This window comes from Pleurodeles waltl, chromosome 3_1 (genome assembly GCF_031143425.1).
Source record: "Pleurodeles waltl isolate 20211129_DDA chromosome 3_1, aPleWal1.hap1.20221129, whole genome shotgun sequence".
NCBI classification, from domain to species: domain Eukaryota; kingdom Metazoa; phylum Chordata; class Amphibia; order Caudata; family Salamandridae; genus Pleurodeles; species Pleurodeles waltl.
In genome coordinates, this window is record NC_090440.1 from 1,068,280,161 (window position 1) to 1,068,303,883 (window position 23,723).

The following is a 23,723-nucleotide window of genomic DNA, read 5'->3' on the forward strand; positions in this document are numbered from 1 at the left end:
CTAGAGTAGCTTGAATCTGGTGGCATAGTGAGCACGGGACCCATGCCTGGGCATACCCCTCCCACTTGGGGCGACAAATGCAAAAAGAACAGTTGTTGGACGGAATGTAAACCAAATCAAACAGTCACCCCCAGTCACCGATCTGTGTTTAATCCATCAGTTTATTTGCCCACACCATGCCGTTTCAGTTTGGACCCAGCCATATGAAAATCAGTCTAGACCCTGTTCCCCATGGGAACAGTCCAACCCGAACTACCAGGCCAGGTCCTCCCTGGACCAGAAACAAGCATCCTAGGACTCATTTCAGGGTATCACCTCCCTTCAGCCAGGCTAGCTTGAATCTGGTGGCATAGCAAGCATTGGACCCACGTCTGGGCATACCCTTCCCACTTAGGGTAACAAATGTAAAAAGAACAGTTGATGGACGGAATGTAGACCAAATCATACATTCACCCCCAGTCACAGATCTGGGTTTAATCCATCAGTTTCTTTTCTCACACCATGCCGTTTCAGTTTGGACCCAGCCATATGAAAATCAGTCTAGACCCTGTTCCCCATGGGAACAGTCCAACCCGAACTGTCAGGCCTGTTCCTCCCTAAACCAGAAACAAGCATCCTATAACCAGTGTTCGGGTATCACTCCTCTTCAGCCAGGCTAGCTTGAATCTGGTGGCATAGTGAGCATGGGACCCACATCTGGGCATACCCCACCCACTTGGGGCAACAAATGCAAAAAGAACAGTTGTTGGACAGAATGTAGACCAAATCAAACATTCACCCCAAGTCACAGATCTTGGTTTAATCCTTCAGTTTCTTTGCTCACCATGCCATTCCAGTTTGGGTCTAGCCATATGCAAATCAGTCTTGACCCTGTTCTTCCTGGGAACAGTCCAACCCAAACTGCCAGGCCAGGTTCTCCCTGGACCAGAAACAAGCCTCCTAGGACCGGTTTTGGGGTATCATCCCTATTCAGCCAGGCTAGCTTGAATCTGGTGGCATAGTGAGCATAGGACCTACGTCTGGGCATACCTTTCCAACTTTGGGTGACAAATGCAAAAAGAGCAATTGATGGACGGAATGTAGACCAAATCAAACATTCACCCCCAGTCACAGATCTAGGTTTAATCCATCAGTTTTTTTGTTCACCATGCCATTCCAGTTTGGACCCAACAATATGCAAATCAGTCTTTACCCTGTTCCCCATGGGACCAGTCCAGCCCCACCTGTCAGACCAGGTCCTCCCTGGACCAGAAACAAGCATCCTAGGACCAGTTTTGAGGTATCATCCCTATTCAGCCAGGCTAGCTTGAATCTGGTGGCATAGTGAGCACGGGACCCACGTCTGGGCATAACCTTCACACTTGGGGTGTGAAATGCAAAAAGAACAGTTGATGGACAGAATGTAGGCCAAATCCACACAGCACCTGTTCCACCATGGTTCCATCATCTCAGCACGTCTGGATTTTTTCTTGCATTGTCCTGGGTGTCAATTCGTCATAACCCTACACCGCAGTAAGGAATGAGGCTGCATGTCCAGAAATCTATTCATCTCCTTTCCTGCGAGGAAAGAATCAACACATCACCTTCCCTGTTATTAAGAAACCTACGTGACATCTCACCTGCCAGAAAAGAATTGACGCATCACCTCCCCTGCTGCCTGCATAGTCTTTGCTTTTAATTCTTCCGAGGTACTTTGTGCTAAAGAGATACATCCATTGATTCCTGTGGATTAAAACTTACTAAAACCTCTAAAAAGTGATATCTTGACCTGTGCATAATAGACCTTTGTTGTTTTGGTCTTGTTTTATTCAGTTAAATATTTTTCTAAACTGGTATGGAGTACTTTTTTTGGCGTTTTCACTGTGTTAGTGTATGAGTTATTGCACAAATACCTTACACATTGCCTTCTAAGTTAAGCCTGCCTGCTCTGTGCCATGGTACCGGAGGTTGAGAGCAGGATAATTTAGACTGTGTTGTGATTTACTCTGACTAGGATTGTGGTTCCTACTTGGACAAGGTGCATACCTCTGCCAACTAGAGAAGCAATTTGCAACACCCAGCATAAGCTCATATGGCAAAACAAACACTGATTATGTGTACTGATATCAAAAGTATATTCATTGTTAATTTATTGTAATGTTAGACGGATTTATGCATCACTGAAACAATATAAAGAGCTATGCAGAAAATCCACAAATTAAAAGGTGCTTCAAAAATGGTGCAGTGAAAGTGATGAGTGAAAAAATGTCAAAACGTGTGCTAGTATTACAGTAACATGGATACCAATCCTATGGCGATGTTGACGAAGCAAATTCATTCAACACAATGGACTCAAATTTTTAGTTTACTTCGTGACGCTGCAAGGAATTTATGGCAAATTGCTGAAACCATTGACATTTCCAACAATTCAATGATCTAAATGTGTCTTTTTCAGGGCAAAAGGGAAGCAACTTTGCTGCAAAAAACGACCTCTGGAGTATACAATGAAAGAAAATCCCTTCCCTTGCAACAATAAATGTTTCTAAAGCACTAAATGTATTCTTGCTTGCTGCCTTTCAACACTTAGGGACTCATTTACGAGGCCCTAGAGCCATAGGAGCATCACCTTTAGTGATGTTATGGTGGGGTTTTGACAATTTACAAATTTACAAGGCAGTCTGAAGCCGCTTTGCAAGGCTCAATGCTGCCTTGTAAATATGGGCCCCCAGTGCAGTTTTCTATGGCACTGGGGAGCGCAATGGGTGTTGTTGTGGGTGTTCCACTGCAAAACCCATTACATTTTGATATTGCCCCAGATTTATGAGGATATATAAATCTAAAACAGCACCAAAATCTAACACCACCCCAAGGGTGGTGTTAGCATGGCGCTATGAGGAAAAATACAAATATTTCTCCTTGTTTTTGCTTAGAAAAACTAAATGCCAATAATAATTGTTTATATGAAGGAAGGTGTCCCTTAATAATTATTGACGATTTTCTACTTCTATGTATGCTGCATTGTGCAAATAACCATTATTGATTGTTTATGTGCAGGAATGGACATATTCCTGCACATAAACAGTCATTCCCTGCAACACAGGCACCGTGATGCAAGAGTGCCTGTGTTGGTGCTAGGCAGCTAATTTTAGCACCAGCAGTAGGAAATACACAGTGTGTACCATATTGTTTTAAAATGGTGCGTCCCTACATTTCAGAAGTGATGCAGCATGGCACTGCCAGTTTTGGCACAGTGAGGCGCTGCAGCGCATTTAAGTAATTGAGGCCCTTAATGTTTGTAAAGCACTCAAGGTATTCTTGCATGTGCTAGAGCAGAACATTCATAAATGCAAAGTTGAGGAGTGGTTCCTGTCACTCCCACCTTTTCTCCACGGCCTGAGAGCAATACACATCTCACCAAAGGGTATCCATAAGTAGTCAGGTGACAGTTGGACAATAGTAGAAAGGCTTTTGTCTTTAAGAAGGGATCACAAAAAGTTTCTAAAAGATTTTTTTCCAAAACAGTAAAATAAAATCTCAATTTACCTTAAATTTGATTTTAAATTGCTATTAAAATTAGTTTTTTAATTATTTTTCTAGCTGTTCAAAAACTGATTGTACCACATATAAAGTGTGATTGTGCAAAGCAGTGTTAGCCTACGGGATATCCAGCCTTGACACAGTGAAAAAAAAGCTTTGGAAGTTTTCCACTGTCAGGACATGTAAAACAACAAACACATATGACCTACTTTAAATACACCCTGAACTATGGGCAGTTAAGGCCTTCCATAGGAGTGCCTTAAAAATATTTAAAAGGAGGTTTAGGCCTGTCAAAATGATTACATTGAAAGGTTGAAATGGCAGTTTAAAACTGTACAAGCTCACCGTTCACAACAGTCGATTTGCTCTCTGTCTGAAATCCTGTTGCCAGACCTTTGCTCCAGGACTGATGTTAGCTGTCTCTTTCTGAATCTTTGGTCTAAAGGGAATCAAGTTCCTGGCATTGAATCCTTCCTGTCTCTGTTAAACTTTCCCCCTCAGGCTGAAGGGTGCACTTGAGAAGTGTACTTTAATATGATTAGGCAGCACAGGGTGCTCCTTTTGCATCAGGAACTATGTTGTGGGGACTGTCTGCATTTGAAAACCATAGGCTGGATCACTGGAAGCCAATACTGAAGATTTGAAGATTTTGTAAATGCTACTGCTAGCAGATCTTACTGAAAATGCTTACTTTTTGAGTGCTTCAACTTAAAGACAAGAGGACACTCTGAAAATTCCCCCTATAAAAGAAGTGATCCTGAAAAGCACAACTCTGCTGCTTCCCTACTATGAACATTTTCTGCGAAATTGGAGGCCATTGAAGGATTGATCAGTCATCATAAATAACTTTGTGGATCTTTTATACAACAAAGCCTTCAGGTGTGAACCAATGGGCATGTTTGTTCTGGAAAAATATTTCCAAGTAAGAAGATAAAAAGTAGCAGAAGGACCACCCACAAGCTTGTACACACCCTTTACACTTTGGTATTAGCCGCCACTGGTACTTGTGTACTAGTTAGTGTAATGGAAGACACTGTCTTTTTCCTTATTTTTTACAATTTCACGTATACAACTTTCAAAACCTTTTCCACTGTTTTTCTGAAGGATATTTTTTGCATACCTCATGACTTTAGAATCCCTCACATGAATGTCTTCATTTTCCTGACATATTTCTTCCTAACTCTGCATCTTTTTAGGTAACTCATTTTGGAGTTTTAGAGTTTATTCTTTCCCAATTGTATGTTGTCTGGTTAGTTTTTTCACATACACAACATACATTTACTCTGAGTCCTTGCTGTTTTATCTAAGCTTCCAAAGGTGACCCAAAGATAACTCCCAGAACCCAGTTTCTCTTTGTGGGTCCGATCATTTGGGACAAGTGAGAGCTCTGTCACAGTGCACTTCAGAATTTGTCCTCTGTTGGACCTGGCATCCTTGGCATGGCCTCCCCTGTCTTTTTTGCCTCTGATTCCCATGTCTTGACTGTGAGCTGGACTCTGTTTTTGCTGTTTTTACTACTCTGGATACTTTACCACTGCTGACAAGTGTTCCTGTGTAAATTGTATGTGTAATTGCCATTTATATGATTGGCATATTTGATTTACTTGTAAGGCCCTAGTAAAGTGCACTAGAGGTGCCCAAGGCCTGTAAATCAAATACTACTAGTGGGTCTGCAGCTCTGGTTGCACCATCCACATTAGTAGCCCTGTAAACATGGCTCAGACCTGCCAACACAGTGTTTGTGTGTGCAGTTGTAAACTGCCAATTCAGCTTAGCAAGTGTACCCACTTGCCAGGCCTAAACCTTCCCTTTTTATGCATGTAAGACACCCCTATGGTAGGCCCTAGGTAGCCCCATGGGCAGGGTGCAGTGTACGTTAAAGATGGGACATGTATTGATATGTTTTACATATCCTAACAGTGAAATACTGTCAAATTTGTTTTTCACTGTTGCTGGGCCTATCTCTCTCATAGGTTAACATGGAGGCTGCTTTTAAATATCCTTAAAGTGAAGCTTCCCTTTGAGAGCAGATAGAAATTTGAAGTTTGGAGTCTCTGAACTCACAATGTAAAAATGCATGTTAGTGAAGTTGGTTTTTAGATTGCTAGTTTGAAAATGCCACTTTTAGAAAATAAGCATTTTCTGGCTTTAACCGTTCTTTGACTCTGACTGTTTGTGGATTCCCTGTCTGTGTCAGACTGACATTTTAACTGTTTTTGAATCTCCTCTAGACAGAGACTCAAAGGTATGTGGGGTGTAGCCGGCATATCCTGATGAGCCATCCATGCTAGAGTGGAGGGAGGAGTGGTCACTTACACCTGAATGGGCTGTGCCTGCCCTCTCACAATGTAGTCTCCAATCACTTGGTGTGTGTCTGGGCAAGGTAGGATCTTGTGAATAACAGAGACTTTCCTTTGAAGTTTGCCTACTTCAAAGGCAGAAAGGGGTATAAGTGGTGGACCCACAACCCCAGACTATATATTTCTTCAAGGTCACTTTTGGATTCAAGAGGAACCTCTGCCAAGGAGAAGAGCTGAAGAGAATTGCTGCCCATGCCTGTGACTGTGTTTTTTTGTACTATCCTGTAGTTGCTGCTTCTGTTTGTGAAAGGGGACAAAGACTGGACATTTTTGCACATTCCTGCTTGAGAAGAATCTGCAAGGGCTTGCACTGAGCTTGCCACCTGTTTTGAAGTCTCAGGTCCATCAAAGACTTTCTCTGCCAGCCCCTGAACTCTCTGCTGAGACTCCTGCCCTGCCAAGTGGTGCCCTATCAAGTCCAAGCGTCCTTGAAAGGTGAAGTTGGCAGAACAAGAGTTGAAATCAATGCACAGAACACCATGCGGGGAAATTTTTTGATGCACCATCTGCAAAGCGGCTGATAAAGGACGTGTCATCTGCTTTGTGGCTGAAATCGATGCCCCCCTGCATTGCGGCTGGGAGATCGATGCATCGCTGCTGCAGAAATGCCACAACACCCACTTGCAGCTGCTGATAATGATTCAAACCCCCCACAACGCAGTTTTCTAACACTTTTTGACAGGATTTCTCACGCATCATCCTTAGGCTCCCAAGTCATCCTGACCCTGCATGGATCCAGGTTTCCCATTTGGAAATCAACGCATCAGTCTCTGGTGAGGGAGAAAAACAATGCATTACCGGCCCTACCGGAGAAGAAACGACGCACGGCCTCACTTGTAACGAATCAATGCTTTGCTGACTTTTCTGATGCACCAGGTGCTTTGTGTAAAATTAATATTTCCATTTTTTCTACAGAGTAAGGCTGTTAGGGCCACATGTACGAAGATCCGGTTTTGTGATTCGCAAATTGCGCGAACAAAACCAGATATACAACAGTGTCAATGACACTGTTTGTGATTCGCAATGGGGTTGCAAATGACCTACCTCATGATTAATCATGAGGTAGGTCACAATTTGTAACCCCCATTGAGAATGGCAGCACTCACAGGGATGGTGGCATGCTTGGGTCAGCAGACCACCATGTCTGTGACTGCTTTTAAATAAAGCAGTATTTTTTTTTTAATGCAACCTGTTTTCCTTAAAGGAAAACGGAATGCAATTCGAAAAAAATAATGACAAGTTTTCTTTTAATTTTTTCAGAGCAGGCAGTGGTCTGTGGGACCACTGACTGCTCTGAAAAAATGTTTTTGCATGGGGACCCCTTCCCTTTTGCAAATGGGTTAGCACCGATTTGAGACTGGTGCTAACTGTGATTGTTTTGTTCCCGCATTTGCAGTCACAAAACTATCATACATTGGACTGGGACTCACAATTAGGAAGGGAACACCCTTTCCTAATTGCGATTCGCACACTCTTTTTGCAATTCAGTAAATAGATTACTGAATCGCAAAATAGGGTCTGTACATACCAAAATGTTTTTTTTCCTGTCACAAACTGTCCGATTCTGCGAATCGGCTGTTTGCAACAGGATAAATCTTACATACATCTGGGCCTTAGTCAGTGAAAATGCATATCTTGGCTTGTGTATGTTGGATTTTTGTTGTTTTGGTCTTTTGTGAATTAGATACCTAGGCCCGTATTTATACTTTTTTTAGCGCCGCATTTGCGCCGCTTTTTGGCACAAAACGGTGCAAACCTACAAAATACAATGGTATTTTGCAAGTTTGCGCCGTTTTTGCGTCAAAAAACGACGCAAATGCGGCGCAAAAAAAGTATAAATACGGGCCCTAGTACCTATATTTCTAAACTGGGATGGTGTCCATTTTGTAGTGTTTTCACTGTATTACTGTGTGTGTTGGTACAAATATTATGCACATTGCTTCTGGGTTAATCCTTCCTGCTCATGCCAAGCTACCAAGGGGATGAGCGGGGGTTAACTAGGTGTGGTTCTTCTTTGCCTTTACTAGAGTGTGGGTCCTTGCTTTGACAGGGGGTAACATGACTGCCAACCAAATACCCCATTTCTAACAACTTCTCTCTCCCATAGTCTCAAATTCCATACAAGCTGTGGTGAACATGTTTGTGCCATACGCATTTATATTATTTTTACTGTGGTGTTCCACTCTTCCACTGTGTACACACAAGGCATATTCATCATACTTTCAGGCAGTGCAACACAGCAAGCCATCTTCATGCACTGTGCTGTATGCGAGAAACACAAGGAATGTGTTGTAGTCAACTTCATACAGCGCACTCCTGTTCTTTCCTTGCCCTTGTGCACTTTTGGATGCCTAGCACCAATTCAGACACCTTTGCACCATGGTGCAAGGGTGTCTGTGATGTAAGCAGGATTTTTTTGGGGCAAGAAGGGACACCTTCCTGCACATAAAAAATCCTGAATTGCACTTTCTTCTTTCTATGTGTGCTGCAGAAAGCAACAACCATAGAAAGAGTAAATATGAGGAGAAATAAAGATATTTCTCCTCATTATGCCTCCCTGGGAAGGCATAACATTTTATTGCATTGCCAGGTCTTCCACTAATGGTAAATCTGGAAGTACACCAAAATACATGGGTGGATGCGTGGGAACAATTTGCGCTGCCTTGCATTACTCTGGATTTATCAAGCCATGCAAGGCCACGCAAAGTGGCCTTGTGTGGCTTGATAAATCTAACTTAGGTTTTATGTCACCCTTGCATGCAGTTGGGTGGTGCAATGGCTACCCAAAACCTTAATAAATCTGACCCTTTCTTTTATTAATTGTTTCCACTGTGGAAAACAGAAAACTGATCTTGCTGAGCCTGAATACATTAGAAAAATCCTACCAATAAATGACAAAATGTTCTATTGAAATTGTGTGGATCCTTTAAAATCACTGGGGTCTCTTGAGTATCTAAATAAAAGAACTGAAAAAGTTCAACTCAGTACTGGCATCCATTTATGTACATTTAAAGTTGTAATTGCATTAATAAAATGTGAATTTACATGAATAAATGAATTTATTTAAATCTAATAATAGGTTATAATAATATGTGTGATCAAATCGGCTCCCAGATGAGGGCTGTGAGCATTTTCTGAGCGTCAATGCCTGGCTACATTGGAGAACACAAACAAATGTGTGTGTGTGTGTGTGTATGGGTAGCTATACTTCTTTTATGCTTATTCCAAAACTGGATATGTACAAATAGGTATTCGAGTCAATTCAAGTACATTGGGGGAATGAATAGAAAACAGCGCACAAATTGAGGGGGCTGAGTGTTGATCCCAGCAGAAAAATGTTTTCCCTGGAGACAAAATTAGAAAATATAATTGGAGTAGGGCCATATGCATAAATAACCACCAGTTGCATTTACAGGTCCATAAATTATTTCACACAAGTGTAACTGGGATTTAACAAAAGAATGACATAGCTACAGCTGGAAAGCCTGGACTATCCCAACTCACCAAAGTCTCTCTTAGAGTTTTCTTTCAACTCAAAAAAACTGGAATATTCTTTCCAGATGAAGGCAAAGATATATGGGAGTACATGCTGACTATTTCAAGGAAACATACCCTGAAAGAGTGCTGTTCCATGAGCATTTGTTACAAATATCAACTATTAGCCCACATTAACAAACATATTGCTTCACAAAAGTGATGAAAACCAGCACTGTTTTTTTTAAATTACTTTCCAGCACAAAAATTGTTTGCAGCGGAAAGTTGGCTCAAAGTTACTCTCTGTGGTACGGGGACATTCCATAGATTGTGCTTTGGTATTCCCATGCAACCACACAGGGTTTTTTAATGCAAACCCCTAGCTACTAACAATGGTAGATATAGTTTTGCACCAAAAAAAAGTTTTGTAGCAAAAATAATGTTCCCTCAAAGCTGTAGTTAAAAAGGAGAAATGCTTTTGTGCGGTCAAACTTTTACACCTTGTGTGAGAAAACAGGGCTGATTGCAGAGGCTCCCTAACCTTTTGCCCCCATTTTTCACTTTCTACTTGTGTTTTCTAGACTCTGAAGGTGCCCTGGGTACTGCTAACCAGTCCCAGGGCCTGTGCTCCGTGTAAAATGAGTATGCAAATTAGGCTAATTATAATTGGCTATGTCAACCTACCTATAAGTCCCTCATATATGGTAGGGCATGCAGGTTTAGGGACCCCAGCATAACTAGAGCACCCATAGGTGCACTGCTGAGGAACCCAGTGTCATTTTGAAGGCAGGTCTGCCTTGCTGGCTGCATTCTACTAATGTTATATGCAAATTCGTCTTTGGAATTAAAAGTACTTCCAAAGTCTTAAACTACCTCATTTTAATTTATTGAGACCTAACTGGACCTAAGTGGAGGTTAGTGGCCTATTGCTAAGTGGAGGTACTTACCTGGTCTTACCAATAATCCACTTTCCAACATTTTTGGTGCGCAGTGGTGGGATCCAGTACTTGTGTTTAATATCACACTATAGTTTTAATCCATTTTCCAGCAGCTTGCATGTGTGATGTACCATACATCACACATCTGAAATGGGAACCTTTATCTAGATCGTGTATATTGCACTGGAAGGTAAGCTTTCCAGTACAAAACCTGTGATAGATTCCAGAGGCGCCTTTGCACAGTGCAACGATGTGTGCGTTCACTTAGAGCATAGCTGTACATCTGCTTATACGTGACTGCACGAACACTTAACTCAGATTTTTTTCATGAAACCTGGGATTCATCCTGGACTCATCGCTATCAATGACCCAGCAAGTCAACACTGTCTCCTCCTCCTGCTTCAACACCCTCTGCATGCTTCGGAAGATCTACAAATGTATTCCCACTGGAACCAGAAGGACGTTCACCCAAGCTCTCGTAAGCACTGGACTACGGCAACACCCTCTATGCAGGAACCACAGCCAAGCTCCAGAAAAGACTGCAACGCATGCACGCCTCACTCTGGACATCCCCCATCATAGCCATATCACAGCCAACCTGAGAGATCTGCAGTGGCTCCCCGTCAACAAGAGAATCACGTTCAAGCTCCTCACCCACGCTCACAAGGCACTGCACAACACCAGACCAGGATACCTCAACAGACGGCTCTCTTTCTACACCCCAACCTGACAACTTTGCATCGCTGACCTTGCCCTTGCCACCATCCCACGCATCCACAGAACGACCGTCGGCGGCAGATCGTTCTCCCACCTCGCCACCAAGACATGGAACACTCTTCCCACCCTCCTGCGACAGATACAGTACCTACTTACCTTCAGGAGACACCTCAAGATTTGGCTGTTCGCACATCAGCAGCCCCCCCATCACCTCAAGATTTGGCTGTTCGCACATCAGCAGCCCCCCCATCACCTTGAGACCCACACCGGTGATAGCACGCTTTACAAATGCCTTGATTGATTGATTGATTGAGACATGGCATACAGATCGATAACTAAGCATTGATTGCCTATCTCTGTTTCCGAGTTCTGCCGTTGCCAGTTCATGCACTAGCTCAGAATAAGGCTCCGAGTTAAAAGTATGCCTTTAGAAATTCAAATTGCGTAACAGGCACACACATCTCTGACCTATGCCTCTGCACACCTTCATGATACAGCTCCTGATTCTGACTTTTCAACACATTTTTTTGAATACCTACTGTTAATTGTGTTGCCACTTTATTTTTGGACATAAAGATGACTTGGTACCAGTGCTTGAAATGGAAAAAAAGAAGTGCAGGTATTCTGTACCAGAATACCTGCTTATATCTGAGAAGTGCCGGTACTCTCTAATTAAAAGTATTCAATTTTTCTTGAGAAGTGCAGATACTCTCGCTCTAAAAATAAAAAAGGGCCAGTACTCAGTACCGGACGGTACTGGCCCATTTAAGGCACTGGTTGTTACCACCATATTTTTGCCTGTGTTGATTTAGTTGGTTTTCCTGAACTAATGTGTTTATGTCATAGCTGGTGTCAGAAGTATGGTAATGCACTTTATGTAAGTGGAATGCAAAAACTGCTCGGTAATCTGCTTGCGCAGGTTTATTGCAGTCCTGAATATTTCGACGAGACTGTTCATTTGCACACGCCCTGCATCTTAATTCATCGTTCCTTATGAGACAGACAATGAACTCCAATCAGTTCTCTCAGTCGATTACATTTTTCGGATTGTAATAGATTTTGCATTTTAATCTGACTTCTTTGTCCAATAATCATTTGTTTTCAGTTGTAACGTAAAGTAGAACTGAACTGAAACAGAATCATAACAAGCTGCTTCCCTCCTAAATTCCAGTTTTCAATTACATCTGCTGTGAAACTCAAAAGATTATGAATAAGTACAATTGTGACATTTAATGGAACGCATTGTCAGCCTTTTGTGCCCTGCAGGAATATTGAAAGCCATAGGGAAAAGGCATTTTATACGCGAGATAAGATTATCCTGCTGAACAAATTAGTGAAGGACTGCAAATTAAACTACATATCTCTGGACAGCTAATTAACTTTTTAACTCTCAATTAGGCTTAGGGAAGTCATGCAGTGTTTCTATGGCACACATATTATTTCGGCTTCTGAACAGACTAAGATGTTTTGGAATGACCAATAGACCAACCTGGATACGTATAAAAATTGAAAGCAATAGTGAAAGTTTAAAACTGAATTCAATACAGTAAAATCACCGGCACAGGTGCTGTGTATAAAATATTGCTCTGTATAAAATGGTCTGAAGGCACACACCACACTCAATAAGAACTGATGGATATTAAGGCCCATTTTTATACTTTTTTAGCGCCGTAGTTGCGTCATTGTTTGATGCAAAAGCGGTGCAAACTTGCAAAATACAGTTGTATTTTGTAAGTTAGCGCAGTTTTTGCGTAAAAAAGCGGCCCAAATGCGGCGCTAAAAAAGTATCAATAAGGGCCTAAGTATCATTGATGATGCGTTTTGCAATGACGTGTAGCCTTTTGCATTTGAGTCTTCTAATTTTACCAAGAATTTGTGCCCCCGAAAAGTAATTCAAAAAGACGCAAAACAGTTAAAAGTATTAATGGGGTATTTCGGCCCAGATTTATGGTGGCCTAACCTCATTCCAAAGCCACTTTAGCGTCATTTTTTTGAAGGGCAAAAATGCTGCACCAAATTTACAAAGTGGTGCAATACTTGCAATGCATCACTTTGTAACCCCTTGTGCCACATTAAGCCTGCACCAGGCATAATGTATGCAAGGGGAGCTTTCCGGCACTAGGCGGGCCGGAAAAATAGTGCAAAGGAATCTATGAGATTCCTTTGCGCCATTTTTATCTGCATTTTTTAACAGCTGCTAAGTGCAGGCGTTAAAAAGAGGCTTTCATTGTGTTCAGTGGGGCTCTGGGTGCTATTCAGGATTAGTGTAAAAATGTCTGACACTAGTCCTGCAAAACGCCAGACTAGCGTAAAAAGTTATGACTCTAATCCCACTGACTACTACCATGGTGCGCCGTATATTAAATACAGTGCTCACATAGTGGTTTTGGAGGGGCATTAAGGAGCACAAGAAAAGTGGCTGTGCACTAGGTGCAAAGTGACTTTTAAAAACACTGGACCTTACTTTCCAGCTCAAAACTTTGTTAGCACAAATAGTGCTGTGCGCTACTTCATGTCTAGAGGCGTTCCGTGGCTGGTACATTAGTATTCCCATGCTGTTAGCCCTTTTTTGACACAAAGCCTTCTCCACTAAAATTGTTAAACTTGGACTTGCGACAAAAAAATTACACATCTTTGAGGCAGGCGCAAAGTGGTAGCAATGTATTTATTTCTCGTACCATGTTACATTTTGGGTGTTTGCAGTACTGTACAGAACATACCGGTTGTATGAAATGTTTCAAAGTTTATCTAGGCATAGAATATTATCTGGAAGGGTATTCTAGATATCATGCTCACACCTTTGAATTATGATGAAAAGGTTGTGTGTATGTCATCAGGCAGCTTGTTTGTGTACCAGCACAGAGGGAGAGCGTAGCAGCAGATCTTAATTAATGCACTTGGCTCTGTGCTGCAATCGCCTTCTAGCGCAGCAAGTTTGTTTGGTGCCCGACATAGCTTTATAATTTTGGACATTTTTCCCTTCGAGTTTCACTACGAGTGCGACCCAGTTAGGGTAACTACATCTGTCCAGAAGGGGTAAAAGTATAATTGATTCTAGATTAATTGCTACCTGAAAGTGTGGCTGAGGTGATGACATCTGTAGGGGACATTTTAAAGCTTTCACCTAATCTTTAATACTTAAGGCTTGGTTTGTATATGAAGAGATATGTTTGGCATGATCTACTATCATGTGTGAACGGTTAAATAAATCCCACCATCCTCAGCGCTTTCATATTGCCTTTGTTTTTGAGAACGACATTTTGGTTTGGAGAATATTTCTTTGGAAATAATGTGGAGTTTCACAGTCTGCCCTTTAAAAACTGCATTCCGAGCTCTGAAAACCTCTCCATTGTCATTCTCTCTGGTTAAGGTCAGAATGAGAAAGTCGAGCAAGAAGAACGCAAGTGAGAACACTGTGTGTTGCTCTTGAAAGAAAACAATGTGGCATGCGGGAAGTAGCAGACCCTGTCGTGGGTCATCCTCAGTTCCACTTTTGATCTTGGTGCTTATGCTGCTGTTTAAAGAAAAGGGTAAATCAGAGAGTCGCCTATATAGTTCTGGCATGGGAGAAAGTCCCCAACTAATAATAAACTTTCCCACCATTTTGTCACAGCAAGCCGCAGCAGGCAGCCAATTTCCCTTTCTTTAAAAAAAAATATGAACCTGGAGGGTTCAGTCTGGGACTCTCCCACATAGTCCAGGGGTCAGTATACCCCTGCCCTATCCCCTTGTACTTATTTTGTTTTAATTTACAGAACTCAGGGAGTTAGTCCCCGATTTTGTCCAGGAGTCCACTTTGGCTCCACCAGCCTGCCTCCGTGCCACTGATCCCTCAGTGTGCCTTCAGAAGGAAGTTCGAGGCACTCCTCCACCCGCAGGCACCTGCCTGCACCTCATCCCTGGTGCCTAGTGGTAGGCGTATCTTGTGTACTCTGCACTTTGTATTTGTATGTCGCTTAGTATTTCGTTTTTCATTTCTTGCACTGTTTCTGACTGTATTTGTCCCCTTTGTCCATTCCACTTCATTTTGCCCTCTGCATTTCTGCCTGTTTTTTAAGCCCCCTCTTGCCGGTTCTCCCACTCCCTGCTTCTGCGTCCCCGCCCTCCTTGCATCCCCATTGGTCTTCCCTTCAGCCTCCCAGCGCTCCTTCCTCCCACCTCCCCTTCTTAATGGAGGCCGGTGCACGGAGCCCTGTGTGACCCCCGGACCTGCTTTTGGCCAGGAGTCCACTTTGGCTCCGCCCGCCTGCCTCTGTGCCCCTGACCCTGCCGTTTACGGCCAGAAGGAAGTTTGGGGCCCTCCTTCACCCGCAGGCACCCGCCTGCGCCTCATCCCTGGTGCCTAGTGGTGGGCGTATCTAGTGTTCTCAGCACTTTGTATTTATATTTTTATTTTGCTTAGTATTTTGTTTTTGGAATTTCGTTTTTGGTTTCATGCACTGTTTCTGACTGTATTTGTGCACTTTGTCCATTCATCTTCGTTTTGCCCTCTGCGTTTCCGCCTGTTTTGCAAGCCAGCTCTTGCCGGTTCTCCTGATCCCTGCCACTGCGCCCCCTGCACCGCTGCCCCCCTCGCACCCCCATTGGTCTTCCCTCCCACTGCCTAGCTGCTCCTTCCTCCCACCTCCCCTTCTTAATGGCGGCCGCTGCGCGGAACCCTGTTTGACCCCCTGACTGCTATTGGCAGGAGTCCACTTTGGCTCCAACAGCCTGCCTCCGTGCCCCTGACCCCGCCGTTTGCCACCAGAAGGAAGTTCAAGGCCCTCCTCCACCCGCAGGCACCCACCCTCCTGCTCCTCATCCCTGGTGCCTAGTGGTTGGTGTATCTAGTGGACTCTGCACTTTGTATTTGTATTTCGCTTAGTATTTCGTTTTTGGTATTTCGTTTTTTGTATCATGCACTGTTTCTGACTGTATTTGTGCCCTTTGTCCATTCCACTTCATATTGGCCTCTGCGTTTCCACCCGTTTTCAAGCCGGCTCTTGCCCGTTCTCCAGATCCCTGCCGCTGCGACCCCTGTGGCCCTGCCCCCCTTGGTCTTCACCCCTGCCTCCCTGCTGCTCCTCCCTCCCACATCCCCTTCGTAATGGCGGTTGCTGCATGGCCACGAGCAGCGGGCGCGCCACTGGCGCGCCAGAGGCAAGCCCGTCTGTGCCTATCCGCACCTGGACTGTGCCCAGCGCCCGTACCCCTGGTCCACGCTGCTCCGACCCCCCGAAGCAGCACTACTCCTCCACAGAACTCCATGCCCCTAACCCAGGCCAGCACCCTGCCTGCACGCAGGCCAACCCCAAGCACACACATGGAACATTCACATGCCACTCATGCCATGTTTCCTGCACTCACACTAACACCAACATGCACCGCAGTAACACCAACCCCGCTGCCACCTTAACTGAATCCTCCTTAACACCCACTCCGTCCACAAACACGGCATAGAGCTTTGGGACTTGCTCAACACATACTCCCCTGACATTGCCTTCCTCACAGAAACATGGATAAACCCCTCATCAGAACCCGACATAGCCATCCCAGAAGGTTACAAAATCACCTGTAGAGACCGCATAAACAAGCCAGGAGAAGGTATCGCCATCATACACAAGAACACCATCAAAATCTCCACCAAGACCAACGATACCCTAGACAGCGCAGAACACCTACACTTTCTAAAACACATCAATGGCAACACCACCCTTAGAGGAACCCTCATTTACAGACCACCAGGACCCCGCCCCCTATTTTGCAACGCCATCGCAGATACTATCAGCTCCCACGCCCTCAACTCCACAGACTACATACTCCTTAGTGACCTAAACTTTCACCTGGAAAGCGCCCAGGACTGCAACTCCACAGCCCTGCTGGACAACCTCACGTACCTCAGCCTCAAGCAACTTGTCACCTCACCCACTCACTCAGCAGGACATATGCTTGACACAATTTTCACCTCAAGCAGGCACATCACCTTCACCCACACCACCGAACTTCACTGGACTGACCACCACTGTGTCCATTTCTCCTTCATGAAATCCCCACCCACCACCAACAACACACTACACCCTACCGAAAGTGGAACTAGATCTCCAAAGAACACCTGTTCCCCAACCTCACACAAGCTCCACCTCCCATCACCGACCCCAACACTGCCGCCCACAACCTCACACAATAGATAACAACCTGCACAGACTCCCTCGCCCCATTGTAATGAAACATCCACACCCGCACCATCAAGAACACCCCCTGGTTCACCACAGAACTCCAAGCTTCCAAACGAGAATGCCGTAAAATTGAGAAAGCCTGGCGCCAAAAATCCTCAATGAACAATTTTTCCGTCCTCAAAACAGCCATGCGCAAACACCACCAACTCATCCGGACCACCAAACGGTCCTTCTACAAAGAACTGATAGGCAACAACACACACAACAGCAAGAAACTCTTTGCCATCATCAAAGAACTCACCAAACCCAAATACAGCACCATCGACCCTCCACACACCCAAAACCTCTGCTACTCCCTCTCCAACTACTTTCACCTCCAAATTGCAGACATACACAACAGCTTCACAGCATCAGCACACACCATCACCACCACTGACACGACCAACAACAGAATGCCCTCCCACACCAACCAACTACACACCTGGACCCCCACCGACGATGAAGAAATTTAAGAAAACATGAACTCCATCCACTCAGGCTCCCCCACAGACCCCTGCACCCACCACATTTTCAACAAGGCCAGCCAAATCATTGCTCCCCAGCTCCGAGCCGTCATCAACAGCTCCTTTGACACTACAACCTTCCCAGACGTTTGGAAGCACGCCAAAGTCAACGCTCTCCTCACAAAACCCAAAGCAGACCCGGAAGACCTCACAAACTACAGTCCCATCTCTCTTATCCCCTTCCCCGCAAAGGTCGATGTGAAGACAGTCAACGCCTAACTGTCCCACTTCTTAGAAGAAAACAAACTACTGGATGCCTCCCAGTCTGGATTCCGCAAGAACCACAGCACTGAGACCGCCCTCATTGCCTGCACAGACGGCATCAGGACCAGAGTAGACAAGGGTGAGACCGTCACCCTCATTCTCCTAGACCTCTCCGCAGCTTTTGAAACTGTATGTCACCAGACCCTCCACGCACGCCATTTTGACACCGGAATTCGACACAAGGCCCTGGACTGGCTCACCTCCTTCCTCACTGAAAGAACCCAAAGAGTTCGCCACCCTCCCTTCTGGTCTCCAGCCACCAAGATCATCTGCGGGGTCTTCCAAGGATCCTCCCTCAGCCCCAACCTCTTCAACATCTACATGACCCCCCTCGCGAACATGCCCCGCCCCCACAGAATCACCATCATCTTTTACGCAGACGACACCCAGCTCATCATCTTCCTCACCAAGAACCCAGCCACTGCCAAGATAAACCTGCACGCCGGACTCCTCGACATCGCCAAATGGATGACAGCAAGCCACCTCAAACTTAACTCAAACAAAACAGAAATCATCATCTTCGGCCCCAACAAGACAGCAGGGAACGACTCCTGGTGGCCCACCACCCTCGGACCACCCCCAACACCCACCACCCATGCACGCAACCTTGGCATCGGTCTAGACTCATCTCTCTCCATGGCCCAGCAAATCAACACCATATCGTCCTCCTGCTTCAACTCCCTTCGCATGCTACGAATGACTGTCAAATGGATTCCTTTACAAACAAGAGGAACGGTTGCCCATGCCCTTATCAGCAGCAGACTGGACTACGGCAATGTCCTCTATGCAAGAACCATAGCCAAACTTCAAAGAAAACTCCAGCGAATTCAAAATGCAGCCGCACGTCTCATTCTCAACCTCCCTCGCCACGAACACATATCCACCATCCTCAGATCCCTACACTGGCTGCCCACCAGCAAAAGGATCATTTTCAAAGTCTTCGTCCACGCTCACAAAGCCATCCATGACACTGGACCAGCCCACCTCAATGAACAAGCAAACTTCCACATATCAACTCAACAGTTCCGCTCCGCTGACCTCACCCTCACTACAGTCCCCCTCATCCAACGCATCACCTCTGGGGGCTGATCCTTCTCCCACCTCACCGCCAAGACCTGGGACTCCTTCCCCACCAACCTACGCAAGGCCCAGGACCTCCTAACTTTCAGAAAGCTCCTCAAGACATGGCTTTTTGAGCAGTAACCGGCACCCCCACCCACCCACAGCGCATTGAGACCCTAATGGGTGAGTTGTGCGTGTAAGAACATTTTTGATCGTTTGCTTGATTGGTTACCAAAAATGGTGGTCATTTCTATTAATGTTGCGGCCAGTCAATCACAGCACAAACACACAGAGGGCTTGAAAGTGCCTTTTGCTTCTGCAGGAAAGAGACTTCTGATGGGACAAAAGCTCTCCTGACCAATTGGATGACTTTAATTTTGATTTCACAAACCTGCAGGACTGTTACAAATCCAACCATTCAGATATACAAATATTTATAAACCTAAATGTCTCAAAACTCACCTGACTAATTTACACCAAATCAATATAAATATGTTATCTGGACCAATAACAAGGTTCTTGTCAAATTTGGTGTAATTTCGTTCAGCTGTTTTGCCCGTAGCACTTTTCAAAAATCCCTACGGAAATTACAAGGGGAAGCTTTTGCCCCCCTTTTTTCACAGGTCCCGCTTTGTGGATCACCCCAAAACATTGCAGGAATGATTCTTCAAACGGGGCCAAAGTTATTAGCAAACCAAAAAAAACATTTCCTAGGTAAATGTGGTTCTAACTATAGCTACCCTATGGTGACCACCAGTGGTATACACTCACATATATCATATATATGTGCATATTTATATATATATACATATATGAATATATACATATTACCTACTGGTGATAGCCAGTATGTATATATAGCTAGAACCTACTTTCCATAGACAGAGCACTTTTTGTTTTGCTAATACTTTGACGCCATTTGACAAATCTTCACAAATCATTTAAAACCTGGCCCATATTGAAGAAAAAGTAGTACATCAAAGCTGATGAACCACTTTTCTGCCCTCCCTTATCAGCACCTAAAAACACCATGGTTACGCCATATTTATAATATGGCGCACCATTGCAGTAGTTAGCACAATAACGTCAACATTTTTTATGCTATTGTGGCACTTTGCTACACTAGCGTCAACATTTTTTATGCTAGTGTAGCAAAGTGCAAGGAGGCCCATAGGTTCTATGGGAGTGTCATTTTAAAGCTTGCTCTTAGCAGATGTTAAAAATGATGCCAAAAATGGCGCATTGAAATCTGTTACTTGAAATAACTCTAACTATAAAAGGTGAATTTCTAAGGTGTTGTATGTTTAAAATGTGAGCCTAATTACAATATCCCTGTAAGCCTTGGTTATTAAGTGAAATTCCATGTTTTTATTAATAAATTGCTATTTTCATTACTCTACGTTAATCCAACAACTGCTGCACACGGCCTTTGGCTGTGTGTGGTGACCGATGGCCTCAGTGCCTGGCCTATTGGCAGGCCCTGCAGCCAACCCCCTATGAGCACCAAACCTTGTGCCATGCACAGCCTTTGGCCTTTGGCTGTACGCAGTGGGGGTTGGTTGCAACTCCAGGGCTGCGGCCAGACTCTGTAGCCAACCCTCCTAACCACCTAATCCCATACTGCTCACAAACCTTTGGTTGTGCGCAGTGGGAGTTAGCTGCAGCATGTCTTTCTGGGTGTGAAAATATGTGAGAATAGGTATGAGAGGGTGTATCTTGGGGTGAGAGTGACTGTGAGAGTGTCTGTCTAGGTGTGAGAGTGGGTGCATCAGTGACTTAGTAGGTGCATCAGTGTCTGTGTGAATCTGTGAGTGAGTGTGTGAGAGTCTGAGTGGGCTTGTGAGTGGGTGCGTAAGGGTCTGAGTGGGTGTGTGAGTGGGAGAAAGAGACTGAAAAAGATAAATTGAGATAGAAATCGAGTGAGAGTGAGGGAGATCAAGTGTTTTTTAGACTTTGATGAAAAATATAGCTAGAATTAGATATTTATAGACAAATTGAAAAGAAAAATGTATTTGTGAATTAAAAAGAGTGAGATCACTTCGCAGTATGAACCTTCTAAACCTTTGAAGTTTAAAAGAAATTAGAGAAGGATAATGACCAGGGACACACCTGGAGTAAAACTCTCACCTTTCAGTGTGAGGATCTGTGACATTAACCTTTAGGCCATAGGTAACTTCTTACTATGATGCTTTCAGACATACCTATGACAGTCAATCCACACATGTGATTTTGATTGGAAAGAAAAGTGAATGTTCCATCACTAGAAAGCTTTAATAGTCAAAACAATACTAAATAAATAACCACACTGCCAAGGAATACTAGGATTTGAACCTTCAGCCTACTGAGTGACAGTACAAAACCCTGACCAGTAGGCCAGAACTGACTCTGTTCTGCTCTGCATTTAAAATACATTATAACATTAATACTAAACATCATACTAGTCTGATACTTAGAAGCCATTGCAGGGAAAGACCATTACAATGACAATCTCCCTCTCTTTTCCATCCCACCACGGGATGGAAGGGAGAGAGAGTGAGTGATAGGGCCATGAAGGGAGCCTGAAGGCCCGCCATCCTAGCCGGCGCGCTATGTCCTGTGAGAGTCGGCATTGCTTCTACAAGCTGGGAGCTGCTTAAAATAGAATTTCCCTGCTTGTGGGAGCAATGTCTTCATCTGTTTCCCTTCATGCATATTTGTGTGCAGGGAGACAGATAAAACCTTTTTTCTGACAGAAACCAGGCTTTGCTTGCTTTTGCTTGGTGGGGGCTGTCATCTCCCACCAAATAAAAGCAAACAGCTGTGTCCTAGGGTGGGTACCCTGGGACATAGCAGTAGCTGTCCCTGGGAGGGTGGTGGTCCCCAGGGCCATCAGTGGCTCCACGAGGGGGGCCACACATCCCCCCCTCCAATGAGCATTGCCCTGGGGAGGTGATGGTCCCTGGGCTTGAGGGTCCAAAACAGACCCCCTTCACTCTTTTATTGTAGCCCCAGAGAGGTGGTGGTTCCCGGGCAGGGGAGAGGCTGTGTGGCCCCGCATTCTATTTATTTAAAATCTCAGTGAGGTGGCGGTCCCCAGGGGCTGTGGGGGTGGGGCGCAGAGCCCATGCATTCTATTTATTTAAAGTCCCAGGAAGGATGTGGTCGATGTGGTCCATGGGTCTGCAGAGGGGGTAGCATTGCAGTCACTAAAAATCTTTAATCAATTGTGTTATCCATACTTGCTCAACTAATCTAAAGAAACATGTGCTAAAAAAATAACTCCTTCATCATTTAAATTGCTAAAGTACTACTAATAGATATAAAGGACACTAGGGTATGGAAAGCCTTATAAAGACATCACCCCTGATAAGCCGTAATATGCCATAAATGCTCATGCATCACTACAACAACACTATTCCCCTTTTACAATTATAATCTTCCTTAGAAATTCGTTCAAGCAAGAAAAGGAAATAATTTTGCAGCTTTCTAGGTAGTCCTTGTTTACATTTGATGTTACTGTCTTTGCATTATATCCACCCATGTTCACTTTTTAAAGAAAAGTGTAGTGTTCTTATGTAATATGAACTCCATCACAAAATATGATAGACGAAGCAGTATATGTTTTTTTCAGAATAAAAGTTATTTGTCCTGCTTTAAAGTTGTAATCTTTGGTTCTACTTTACTGCTATCTGCTCTTCATCATTGAAGCATTAACCCTACACCTACATATGGAAATTCTTATAATATTATCACCCCTGGTTTGTTGTATGATGTCATAAATACTGATAATGCATCTACTACAACTGCATTATTTCACTTTTACAATTTAGTTTTAGTTCCAAAAAGAAAAGATAAGAGTTTGGTAACTTAAAAGGTTGCTATTAATGGAGCAGATGCTAATATAAGAGATTTCTAATGATTAACGTGTGTTTATTAATGAGAAAATCCAATGAAGAAACTAATATCTGAAAATAATGTGTATAAGCCAAATTTGCCCACAGGGATTGGTCACCATGTGTATTAACAAGATACTAAATGATGAGAAAAACTCATGTAAAATGTATTAACATATCATAATTGGACGTATAACCTATGTTTTGTGTTAATTCGCATTGTAAACCTAGCCAAACTAAAGGCCTGGTTTCACTGGGCCTTGCCTCCTTATAACGTGAAGACGCGACAAGGCTTGCGAGGACTAGTAACCGGAGCAAGGGACCTTGAACTGCACAGAGTTCAGATGACTCTACTAGAACATTCTGCAATGTACCAGCGGACAGGAGATGATGAAGACAATTTGATACAATTATGTGTAGTGTAGGCTAAATGCTTTTTACCAGAACTTGGACAATGGAAGCACTGACCAAAGACGCATGTGCAACAATTTTGTTACCTGAAGAGTCAGATGATGTTTGAGGTACTGGGTTTTTCAGAACCGGTACTGATCCGGTAACCCAGCGGTGCCAGGGTACACCCAAAGACCTCGGGTACTTTCCTGATTCAGACCACAGAAACTCAGAGTCTTCTAGGTGAAGTCAAAGATCGAATTTATTGGCTGCAACCAAGTAACAAGCGTCCTAGAAGTACAACAGCAAGGTTTGTATGTTCTCAGGAGACTGTGTGTCAATGCAAAATCAGGTTTCCTTATATACAGTTTTTTAAGCTTCAGGCAAACATTCTTGACATTTTGGTTGGTCA